The 13,383-nt window shown below is 30.5% G+C and overlaps 1 long non-coding RNA gene across 1 annotated transcript; it reads right to left on the bottom strand.

The window, feature by feature from the left end:
- Positions 1-9,535: 9,535 nt before the first annotated feature.
- Positions 9,536-13,106, bottom strand: LOC145051682 (uncharacterized). The gene is made up of 2 exons (XR_013683769.1): positions 12,487-13,106; positions 9,536-10,294 (listed from the first exon to the last, which is right to left on the bottom strand). It is a non-coding gene; the product is annotated as an uncharacterized LOC145051682 (long non-coding RNA).
- Between the last annotated feature and the right edge of the window lie 277 nt (positions 13,107-13,383).

Below are 13,383 nucleotides of genomic sequence, written 5' to 3'. Positions count from 1 at the left end.
ATATACAACTTATTATTTATAAAATATTGATATTTACTTTATAATTCTTATTAAGAGATCTAGTCTCATAAACAAAATTTTAATCATTTCCGAATATGAAGGTGATCGTTATGAAAACTGATTTAAGTAAATAGTTAATCATTTATAAATTAAACTGAGTCATATATTTAGGTAAGATAAATTAAAACATACACTGTTCCAAAACAAAAAAAATGTTTCCTAATACAAGTGAATTATATTCCTAGCATAATTAATAAACTAAACTCCGAGAGTGTAGTTCCAACTTGATTGTGCTCAGTTGGTTTCTCTTTTGTAAATATCTGCAAGCCATTTACAAATATTAGATTATCATTTAGGTACCAAGTACCTAAGTTTTATATGAAAAGTATGAGTTCTATTTAGTAGATACCTGAAGTACTAGACTCTTCCAGACTTTATTTCCAGATAAGAGGAGCAGATCCTCTTCCAATGTCTAGTTTCTCTACAAAAGAAACAAGATCCATCTATATGGGCCTTTGTTAGGCGTGTCAAACCCAACAAATAAAGGGGTACAATAGACTCCAAATACACTGCTTTAAGGCACTAAAAAGTAGTATAAGGAAAGCAGGGTCGAACCACAGAGACACAGGACAAAAGTCTATATCTCTTTGCGCAAGGTACTTTGATCACAAGAAGGGGGATTTGTTTGCAAAAGTGAAATAATAAAATAACAATCAACTTGGGAACATGCAAAAAAATGAAATAGATTTGTAAACAACTTGTAAAAGTGCTTCTAGTTCCAGTTCTCAATGTTGTTTTTCAATTTGATTATGACTTGATGTAATTCAAGATTGCTATTTTAAGTTGGTAGTAAAAGATTTTAACACGCTCTAATACCTCTCGCTTGCCAAATTATCTAACCAAAATACGCTCTTTGACTAGACCTAGCTTCACTAATTCAACCTAAACACGCTCTTAGATTGTATTGAAAAACTGCATTAAGTTTTGTATAAGCTTCCCAACGATGTTCATTTCTTCTCATACGCTCGGAAGTGAGGAAACATGTGATATATGTTTTACAATAAGAAAACTTATTGCTTGTTACCAATTATTAACTTAATAGAACGATTAGGTGCCCTAAAAGTTAACTAACTGCACAAAAATTCAATTCATGAAAGTGGTCAATCAAACACAAATCAAATTTAGGGTTCTAGTTCAAACAAAAACATAATCATAAGAATAGAATCACAAATCAAACATCAAATCATATGCTTCAAGTCAAGCAATCAACATGTTCTGAACAAGAACTAGAAACTAGGGTTTCTTAGCCACACATGGCTTAGAACAAATCAAACAAGAAATAAGATGGAAAAATATGCAATTACAACTTACAAATACTAGAAATAATGTTTCCAAAAGATTAATGATTAATCCCTTGCAATAACCTTCGAAATCCCCTCTCAAAATGTACTTTGGTATGTTGTGTGCGTGTAAAAATGGCCCTCAACCCGTAATATGGAAGATAGGAAAAACTGTCAAAAGTTGGTTTCTGGGTCGAACACGGCCCGTGTTGGACATAGAGTAAATTTGACACGGACCTTATTCAGCAAGGTCAACAACTCCTCTTTTTGGTCAACACAGCCCGTGTTGATTTTGCAGTGTAAATCCAACACGGCCCGTGTACCCCTCTAACTCTGAATTCAAACTTGATTTTTCCAACTTTTTCGTTCTTCGCCCAATCATCCTGAAATCTTCACCAATGCTTCCCGGCACCTCCTAAAGCGCGTTCCAACCTCCGTTTACCTTAAAAAGACATGATAATGTGCAGATAAGGTTGTTCTAGAGACTAACATGAAATATGATGAAATGCAAGACAAATAAAGGACAATTACGCTAAATAGATACATGAAATGGGACTAAAAGGTGTGCAAAAAGGGGCACAAATTGTACCTAACAGCCTTATAGAATTTCTTGGGTTTAAAGGTGTTCGGTTCGTAAGACATTGGCCTCCTAGATCACATAATGTGACTCTTTTGGGCCTTGAACTATTCCTAGTTTGATGTTTGAATCATCTTTAGCATCACAATGATGCCTTTACTAGGTATCATGTTTAAGCTTATTGCTCAAAGCAAATAGTTTAGGACTAGGACATTTAAGTGTATACAATTTCATATCTCTCACGAGATTGTCTCTTAAGACATGAACTCATTCATTGAAGTTGTATCTAGTGAATATTATTGTTTCATTAAGTCATTAAAGAAAATGACAATTTCATGGTAATGAGAATGGATTATTTAACTACAAAATTTTAACCAAATTCATTTAGTATTTTTTAATATTTAAATTTTTTAATAATTAATACCCTTTTAGTTTCCGAAAACATTAATTATTAAAGTCTAAGATCCAAGTTACAAAACAAATAAATGGTTATGTGTCCTTTATCCCATCTATTTGAATTCAACCCGGTAGATATCGATTATCAATTATATCTTACTATATAATTCCTAGATTTATGAGTTTGCTAATAATTCCTACCGGGTTGAATTCAAATAGATGGGATAAAGGATTTTGCAAAGTTATAGGCCGATTACACAAGTTTCTCAAATTGGACAATTTGATCGGAAATCTTTTGTGATAAATGATACCTAAGCAAGAGAGTTTTGAGGTTTGTAAAAAGGGTCTTTTATATGTTTTATAACTCTAGTTTTAAAAACATATGATATCATGGTTATTACATGCATATAATAAGCCATTATACCAATTTTCAAAAGAAAATCATTTTTAAAGGTTCTATATAAAAAGTTAGTTTTTGTATAATTCGAAATGATTCAATTTTAATAACTGGTATTAAGTTTGAGCGCATTTAAACCTTTTATACATTTAATAAAACTTCTTTTTATTACTTATACATTTAGAGATTGTATAAGTTACAAAATCACCATTTTAAAATTTATATTTGAGGATTTCAAAATTTGACATTATTAACGTTTTTATAAACCCGAATTTTTTTAAGACAATAACTTGTTACATCTTATATCCACATTACAAATTTCGAAAACCAAACTCAATGTGATGTTTATTTTGTCCAAAAATTATTTTAGCATATGAAAAACTAATTTATTGACCACACAAAATAATTGCATAAAATAAACAACACAAACATGCATAAAATATATGTGCATAAACATAACCAACTAATGACATTTTTTTTGTGAGACAACACAAAAAATGTCAAGTCAATTCCTAAATGAACATTTAAGGGACGAAAAATCTTCTTATAATGTTGTTCTAGAAGCTCCCACTTGAGAAAACACTATTTGCTTGCAAGAGATTGGAAATGCTTCTTTATATCTATATTTCAATAATTGTCGCTAAAAGTCCAACAACTCTTTGTAAACAGCTTTAGCGACAGTTTTAAGTTGTCACTGAAAATCATGCACACCTTTTAAACTCGAAAATTGCTCTTTGGTTTTCAAAAAATGGTTCCAACTTCATTCTTTGTTACGTTTTTGTACAAATCAATTATTTCTAACAACTAATCTATTACTTACAAAAATAAACCAAGAAACTAATTTATTTAATTTATTACATATCATATGAATAAATAAATTATTACAACCATTTTTATAAAACATCCAACAAAACAAAACAACAAACACAATGGTCATTAGCTAGTTTATGCACATCATACATATCAACATATACATTAAACAACCTTTATTTTTGTAAGACAACTTTAAAGGACAAAAGATGCATGAAACTTTTGTCACGTAATAAAAGACATTTCGACATAAAAGTCCTTAAGTTTTGCGATTTTTGTCAGTTTTGTCCCTACAACGATTTTAGGTGCGTTAAAGTCCAATATTTTCAAACTTTTTTTCATTTTCGCCATTTAGCTGGTTAGGCTCTCCCCAGCAAGTAACCAAAGGCTATGTGGTGGTAGCAGAATCCCTGGTTGACGTGGCTCCATCTCAGCGTGTTAATTTCTTAACTAAAAATTTAATTTAAAAAATTAGTTTGCAATAGGAAGGAAATGCAAAAGGGGGGGGGGTGTGGGGATTCGATCCCCAGCCTTCAAAGTCAGAAGCCAGCGCCATCGCCAACAAGACAAACCATTTTTAGGTTAAATATAACTATACATTAGTATATATCCATTATCACACTATTAATATTATTAGTATTAATATTATGTATATTATTCTTATATAAAACGTATATATTAATACCACCGTCCCAAATTAATTATCCACATTTGATTTTTAAAGTCTTTATTCTTCATCTTTGATTTTAAATATTTTTTTATAGATAATACTTGATGCAAAATATATGAAAGAATTGTAATTTAAATGTCTTTTCATTGTTATAAGTTCATCAAGTAATATATAACACCAATAAAAATATTTAAAGTCAAAGTTGAAGAAAAAAACTTCAAAAGTCAAAAGTGGATAATTAATTTGGGACGGATGAAGTAATATTTAAACATAAAAACTGTATTTTTTTGACGTTTAAAAATGATTATATATCTTTTTACGAATTATTATTATTATTATTATTATTATTGTTATTATTATTATTATTATAAATATAAATATTATTAATATTACTATTATTAATATTTTTTATCTTACGAATTAAAACACTTATTTTTAAATACATTTTTATACAAATAAATACTATTTTTTTGATAGTATTTTTTAAATATGATTTGTAGATACAATCTTTTAAATACGATTTTATACGTGTAATTATGCTTTTTAACATATAAATATGATTTTTAACATTTATGAATTTCAACATTTATTTTAAATAAAATTGTATACGTATAAATACAATTTTTAAGTTTTTATACATATTCAAAATTATGATTTTTGTTTGTGAATGTATATATTAAAATAATAAAATACATACGTGTATATATATATATATATATATATATATATATATATATATATATATATATATATATATATATATATATATAAGGGATGGTTCAAATAAAAACACTAAATAAAGTGAGGACGTAAAAATGTTTCTCAACCAATTTTTCTTTAGTTAAATTATTTTTGGTAATTAATAAAAATTATTATTAAAAACTGGATTAATAATGTGAAAGGGTAAAATAGTAATTGTATTTTTAGATAATCATAGAAATAAGAGAAATTTAAAGGATTCTTAAATTTTCCAAATTTAAAATTTAAAACTTTTAAATTTCAAAATTTTTAAAACTCTGAATATTTAAATTTCATGTTATAACTAAAAATTTCAAGTTAATATTCATCATGGAATATATTATATGCTTGCTAAATTCTAGCCGATAATGCATATTCGTAATAGAATGTATATACAAAAATATTAACAATATAACGAATTTTTTATTGAATAATAATATAAACAAAAATTTATATTGAGAAAAGTCATAATAAAACATTAACATACATAAAAATATGAACTTATACAAAAATAAAGTATACACACAAATTCAAGACAAAACAAGTTAATTAATTTATATGTATTTTACTAAATTTTTTTATTTTGGTCTTTGTTTCTTTCTTGGCCTTCATCATTTTTTCTTTTTTCGAGTTCCTTTTAACCTGAAAATATAAAAACCAAAAACATAAAGAATTGGTTATATGCAAAAATTCATAAAGAATAGCAATAAAAATACTAAGATTTATATAGAAATTCAAAACAAAGTAACACAAACACTAAGTTGTATAATAGAATAACATCAGAAGCATTAAGTTGATCTTAAATAAAATGTTCATCATCAATCTTTTTCTTTGATTGTTTATTGGATCCGCTGTAAGATTATTATATAAGACTGATATTCATATAAAAGTATCATCATAATCAATAAAGTAATAAAACATAACCAACTATCAACTAATATTCTGGATAAAATATCATAAATTCATTGCAGAACAAACATAGATTAATTAATTTATAAATAATAACCAAGTGTCAAAACAATATTCAAGATAGAATATCACAAATTCCATACAGAATAACAACTTTGAATGAAAATAACATACACAAACAATGACATTTGCATTAAAAAAATGCATATAATTCAATATACACAATAGAGAATTCCGAACAAAAAATATGTAAAAAAACAAACGCAAAAACCTTTTAAATCAAACAAGTACAAAAGATTAATTCCTTCCGATTGTTTCCAAATTGAAAATTACATATATCTTTATCTCCTTATTAATTAATAGAAAAAATATAAAGAAATCGTCGATGCAAAGTTAAAACTATTTAAAATCAAACGCAATGTCCTCTTTATTTGATGTAAGGCTGGAGGGAGTGGTGCCACCGAAACCGCACTCCCTCCCTCGCCACGTAAGCGCCACATCATATTTTACCATTTAAGTGTGGTTTCTTGCCACACCAAGGGTGTGGTGCCACAGTTTTAGTTTTTTTTTTTTTTTTTTTTTGTTAACTATTTTAATTTAATAAAACTTATTTTTTAATAAAAAAAACATAATAATTCATTAATTAAAAATACAAATATCATACATTACTTAATTTAAAAAATAAAAAAAAAACCTAAAAATTTAGAAAAACAAAGTAGAAACAAAAAACCAACAACTTTAAAAAAAAACACACAAGAAACCATTAAAAACTTGAAAAAAAAAAACTAGAAATTAGCCACGATTCACGTAACGGTTTTTCACTTCCTCTTTCATCGCCAAAACCACTTCAAGCTCGGCCCCGGTCATATTCGACGTGTCCATTGCTAGTATTCGCATGTCGCTCTCCCTTTGTTTTCGAAGCTCTCTTTCAGAAGCAATTTTCAAAATCTGGTCCATTCTCTCTTTTATATCCTTCATGTCGGTTCCCATTTCTTTCAAATCATCTGAATCCGACGATTTGCCTTTGCCTTTGCTTTTTGATTTGTCTCTTCCCAATGGTCGGGAAGGTGGTGAAACTGGAACAGGTTCATCTTCGTTCAGATCAAACTGAACACGAGCATCTGATGTAGTGTGGTCGGACTCAGATGTTCTGCTGCGTTTTGACCCACTGTCGATATGTTGGTCAAATGTTTTGCTACTCAGCCGTTTCCTGTTATCTTTCAAAAAATGCCAAACTTCCAGAAACTTGAAAGCCTTCAGATTTTCTTTTTGATACACTTTCAACGCTTTCTTCAAAATGACTTCATCGCTTTCTCCACTTTTCCATTGACGTTTCATGTTGTTCCACAAGTCATTAAACAACATGATTTCCTTGTTCATCTTCCCCCATTTGGAGTACACTTGATGTTTTGAACGGTATTCTCCACGGTTCATTCCTTTATGGAACCTGTGTAAAACGCGAATCCAAAAGCGGTCATGCTTTTGGTCTTTTCCAACCGACGCGTCTTCTGAAATATCGATCCAAGATTGTGCCAACACCAACGCTTCCAAAGGTTCCCAACATTTAGCCTCCGCCTTCTCTTTTCTTTTAGTCGCTGCTCGAGTGGGCTGAGTTTCTGTAACGAATTCCGGTTCAGAATCAGAAACGACCGTTTCTGGTTGTGTTTGTGTTTGTTGCACAAACTCGGGTTGGGACAAAAAATCAAATGGATTAAAATCCGGGTCGGGTTGTGGTAGTGGTGGTGTTTGTGGTTGTGGTTGCCCTGGCCGTTGTGGAAAATACGGATACATACCGCCGTAGTGATAACACGGAAGTGAGAATATCGGTTGATCAAACGAAGGTACTGGGGTGTTGGTATTTCTGACTGGTGTTTTTTCTTTGTTAGATCGTTTGGAAGATGACATTTTTCAAAGAAAATTGGATGAAATGGTTGTATTTATATATGTTTAAAGGTTGTGTAAATGTAAAAGTAATAACATATGTATATATAGATGGAGTAAAAGGTTAAAAAAAAAAAAAAAAAAAAAAAAAAAAAAAAAAAAAAAACAAAACAAAAAAAAAAAAAATCCGTTCGCAAGAATCTTTGAACGGTCAAAAAGTGGCAGCCAATCAGCGAACGCGGTCCTCAAAGGCCGCAGTGCGGTCTCGACCGCCCAAAACCGCACCCTAGGGGCGGTGTTTCTGTCCCACGTGACGCGGCCGCGGTCTAGAACCGCATACCACACCGATGAGTCTAATTGTCTTTTAAAATAAATAAAGAATAGAGCCTATAATCATTGACGAAATCTATATAGCAGTGTAAAAAAATCTATTAGACAACTTTTATCTATTAACAAAACCAAATATTCAAACAACAAAAGAAAATTGAATTTGAAACGACTGAAACGAATTAATTTAGAAAGAGAAAACCTTGCCGATTTTCCGATTTCTATGCCCGCATGGCTCTTTATGTGGATTGGTGGTGCGACTTAGTGAGTAAGAGAGAACGGAGGATGCCGACTTGAAGAAAACAAATCTCCATGAAACAGTCAATGATGATTTCTGTTGTGATGATGATTTCTTTTGTTTATAACATTTCTCAAATAGGTGTAGTTTGTCGGATGAAGAAGATGACGGTGGTGTGTGAATTGGTTGTTACAAGAGAGATACAATAACAATTTATATAATGGAAATAATCAATCAGTAAAACTACTTCCATAATAATAAGGATTTATTTAATGCTGATATTTAATTCAATATCAAAATACCACAAATACCTTTAGTGATTAATTTAATCAATTAATTTTATAAAATAAATCAAATAAAATGATTGGTTAAAAATCGTTCTCACTTTATTTAATGTTTTTATTTGAACCTACGGCTCGGTAGAAAGCGGTTTTTCAGTGTTTACGTGCACCACATGCTCAAGATTTTTCTTCTGGCTATCCCTATAGATGGGCTTGGCTAACACATGTCTCCCGTGGAGTATCGTACTATTCTCAAATATCGACTCATGATTCCCATTTTCCCAGCTGACAAAATATGTCATGTGTGTCGCAAGGCATGTTTGGACTATTTTGGAGAGCATGCAGTTCACTGTAAAGAACTCCCGGGATTCAAATATAGGCACGATATGGTTAGGGTTGTTTTGTTTGACATATTTAAGTGTGCCAGGGTTTCCGCTAAGAAAGAGACACCTATTAATTTCTTGACTGACTCGACAGAAGGAAGGTCAACCCTCAGACCGGCTGACATTTTGATTTTTGGATGGGTCGGAGGGAAACACGCATGTGTGGATCTTATAGGGGTATCCCTTCTTGTGGGCCTGAGGGCTGGGGGTTTCACAGCGGGACATGCTGCTTTAAAAGCAGCCAAAGGAGAAGTCACCAAACATGAGAGATCGTGCCTGGAAAATCAACACGTGTTCATACCATTTGCATTTGATACGTTTGGTTTCCTCGCACCGGATGTGGTAGAGCTTCTTAAAAGAGTACAACGAATCATGCATAGTAATGTTATATCCCCTAGATCTTCGAATGTAGTCTTTAAAAGAATTAGCTTTACCATTCAAAAATGCTTCTCACTCATTGTACGATGACAATTAAAAAGATGTCAAATAAAATGAAATTTTTTCCTTAAAATATTATATATATATATATATATATATATATATATATATATATATATATATATATATATATATATATATATATATATGTGACAACGTTCAATCAATGACATTTCTTATTGCGAAAATATTTGTGAACAAATTTAGACAACATAATTTTTTTTAAATAATATTAACATAAATAAAAAATAAGTAAACCACCCGTAACCATCACTCCCACAACACACCCACATATCACTACCATCCACCATTATGACCACCACCTGCCACTACCACCACCCACCACCCATCACCACCACCCACCCACCAAAACCACCATCACTACCTTTCACCACCACCAACCTACCACCCACCTCCACCACCCATCACCACAAAAACCACCATAAACCACCACCACCCATCACCATCGCTCGCCACCACCACCACCACTAACCACTAACCATCATCATCCATCACCACCACCCGTCATCATTATCACCACCCACCAACACTATCTTTACCACCTACATTATCACCACCTACAACCATCACTACTCACCGCCTTCCACAACCACCACCACCAACACCAGACATCACCACATGCCACCACCACCCGCCATCACTTACCCATCAATACCACCACCAACAACCCATCATAGCCACCACTCCCACCCCCACACACCATCCTTCACCACCGCCACCCACTACCTATTACCATCACAACCACCACCCATCACTACAAACCAATTATTACCCACAACCCCCATCATTCACCATCAACCACCACCACCCATTACTACTACCTACCACCCCCCACTTCCACCATAATGACAACCCGCCAGGCACCACCACAAGACTGTCACCCACTACCTACAACCACCAACACCTTATGTGCTTAAATGCATATAATGGCATAAAGCATATGTAATTATATGTATTTAATCACATAAATCACATGTGATTAAATCCATATAATCACATGTCATTATATGTATCTAATCACATATGATTTATATAAAAAAATATTTGTTTTTATGTTTTTCATTCAGTAATTTTTATCATGTATTTAATCATATCCGAATATATGTATTTAATAACGTATGATTAATGTGAACAAAGATTTGTTTGTGCGTTTTTGATTCAATGGTTGTTCACTTCTATATAATCACATATGATTATATGTATCTAATCACATATGATTTATATGGACAAAATTCTTTTTGTCCATATAAATCATATGTGATTAGATACATATAATCACATGTGATTATATGTATTTAATCACATATGATTTATGTGATTATATATATTTAAATACACGAGAACAACTATTGAATCACATGTGATTTATGTGGACAAGATTCATTATCGTATTCTCGATTCAATAATTGTTATGTGATAATATATATTTAAATACACGAGAACAACTATTGAATCACATATGATTTATGTAGACAAGATTCATTATCGCGTTCTCGATTCTGTAATTGTTCTTCGTCAACGTTAATCATATGTGATTCGATACATATAATCACAAGTGATTATATGTATTGAATCACATATTATTTATGTGATTAAATACATATAATCACTTATGATTATATGTATCGAATCACATATTATTTATGTAGACAATATTTGTTTTCTATTTTTCAATTCAATTATTTTCTCATGTATTTAATAACGTGTGATTATATGTATTTAATCACGTGTGATTATATGTATTTAATCACATATGATTAATATGGACAAAGAACAACTTTTGAATCAAAAATGCAAAAACAAATCTTGCACATATAAATCATATGTAATTTGATACATATAATCACATGTGATTAAATACACGAGAACAAATATCGAATCAAAAACGCAAAATGAATATTGTTCATCTAAATCATATGTGATTAGATACATATAATCTAATCATATGTGATTAAATACACGAGAACAAATATTGATTTGTATTCCCGTTTTCGATTCAATACGTGTCTCATGTATTTAATCACATGTGATTATATGTATTAATCACATATGATTATATGTATTTTTAAAAAAAATTATATGCTATCTCTTTTATAGATACAAAATGTTGTAGAAACGTTGTTTTCCATTTATATAAAAAAATCATATGAACTAATATCCTCTGTAATGTATATAATTTTATTTGACTTATTTATTTTCAAAAATTTAAACAAGTTTAACAATTGATTTCATTAATAATTCACTATAAAAATATGAATATCAATAAATAGTTTCTCTCATGATTGATATTTAAATAGTAAACTTATACCTATCTACTTTATATAAGTTCATATCATAACAAAAAAACAACAATTATACTAATATAAATATGAAAACAAAGATTACGTTACGGTAAAATAAAATATTACATATCAATGATATAGGTTTTTATTGTAACTCTAATTAAAACAAACAAAAAATGATAATAGTTAAGACTCAACATGTTGTTGACAACACATTAGAAAGAGAGAAAATGACAGTACACTAGAAGTCTAGGAGAAATAGTTAAAAACAGTTGTTGTGACTAGCTAGCAAGTTTTTGTAGAAGCAATCCTCAAATACATTTTAATAACAAATTAATCACGTTTTTAATTAATATATGATTCATATGATTAAATAATTTTATGTATTTGGAATTTATGGGATACGTCTTGTATGTTTATTTATTAGTTTTGCTTCTTTTATACAATTTATTTATTTCTTAATCAGTCAAAATGGTGCATTGCCAATTATTTAAATTAATGACCCATATATTTAACTTATAAATTCTATCTGCAGTCTAGTAGAATATTAAAATTTGAGTAATATTATATTTTATTTAAACGGTTTGTCTTTATTTTTTAATGATATAGGAATAATGATATACAAAGATGGATTTTGTAAGCCCATAATATATTTGATACACCTTTTAAATATTTATTTCTTCAAAAGCAGCCCACTAGAACTAAACTCATATTCTCGCTTCTCAATTATAAGTGTGACCTAATTGTCTCAACTTAAATTATGATTTAACCGCCAAAAAAAGAAGTTTAGGAAGGGACCTGATTGTAGAAATTTAAACAAACGCGACCGATGATTTGCTTTTATCCGAAGGTCAACAGCTAAGTCTTCCGATGCCTTGTTCCTCTCCAGTGTCTCCCTCCTCCGGCGAGTCTTTTTTCTCCGACGAAGCTGGAGACTCATATCACAGGCTATGATTTCGATCTCGAAGTTGCAGTTAGGGATAAGGTTCTCGAGCAACGCTCTGACTAACAATAGATGACGAAAAAACAAATCTGAAGAGAGTTAAGCGACGTCGGTCTGATTTTCGATGGTGGGAGGCGAGGGAGATGACGATAAGTGAAGAGGTAGAGAAGGTCAATTCTGAAGGAAGGAGAAGACAATAAGCAGATTTGGAGATATGGAAATGACATCGGGAAACCAAATAGATCCAGAGAGTGAAGAAGCAGCTCGATGATTCCGACAAAATTGGGGTGGTTCCGGCGTCATTACCGTGATTTCGACGTCATTATGGTCGTTCTGATGGAGGTCCGTTAATGGTGACGGTGGTTCAGATTACTTGAGAGATATGGAGAGAGAGAGAGAGAAAGATGATAGAGATATGTAGAGAGACAAAGATGATAGAGATATGTAGGGAGAGAAATATAAGAAAGATGTGTACCGAAAGATAGCCTAAAAATTGTTCTCAATTATTCTCAATATAAGAAATGTTCTCATTTGAATATATATATATATATATATATATATATATATATATATATATATATATATATTTAAAATCGTATGTAAAAATTATATATAAAGACGTTTTTCTACGTGTGTGAGTATATATATATATATATATATATATATATATATATATATATATATATATATATATATATATATATATATATATGTATGATGTAAAAAGATGTTTTTATAGGGATTTATATGTA

Source organism: Lactuca serriola, chromosome 5, assembly GCF_051521515.1.
Source record: "Lactuca serriola cultivar US96UC23 chromosome 5, Lser_US96UC23_V15, whole genome shotgun sequence".
NCBI lineage: Eukaryota > Viridiplantae > Streptophyta > Magnoliopsida > Asterales > Asteraceae > Lactuca > Lactuca serriola.
The sequence above is the reverse complement of the archived record's forward strand: the minus strand, read 5'-3'. Positions and strand labels throughout refer to the sequence as shown.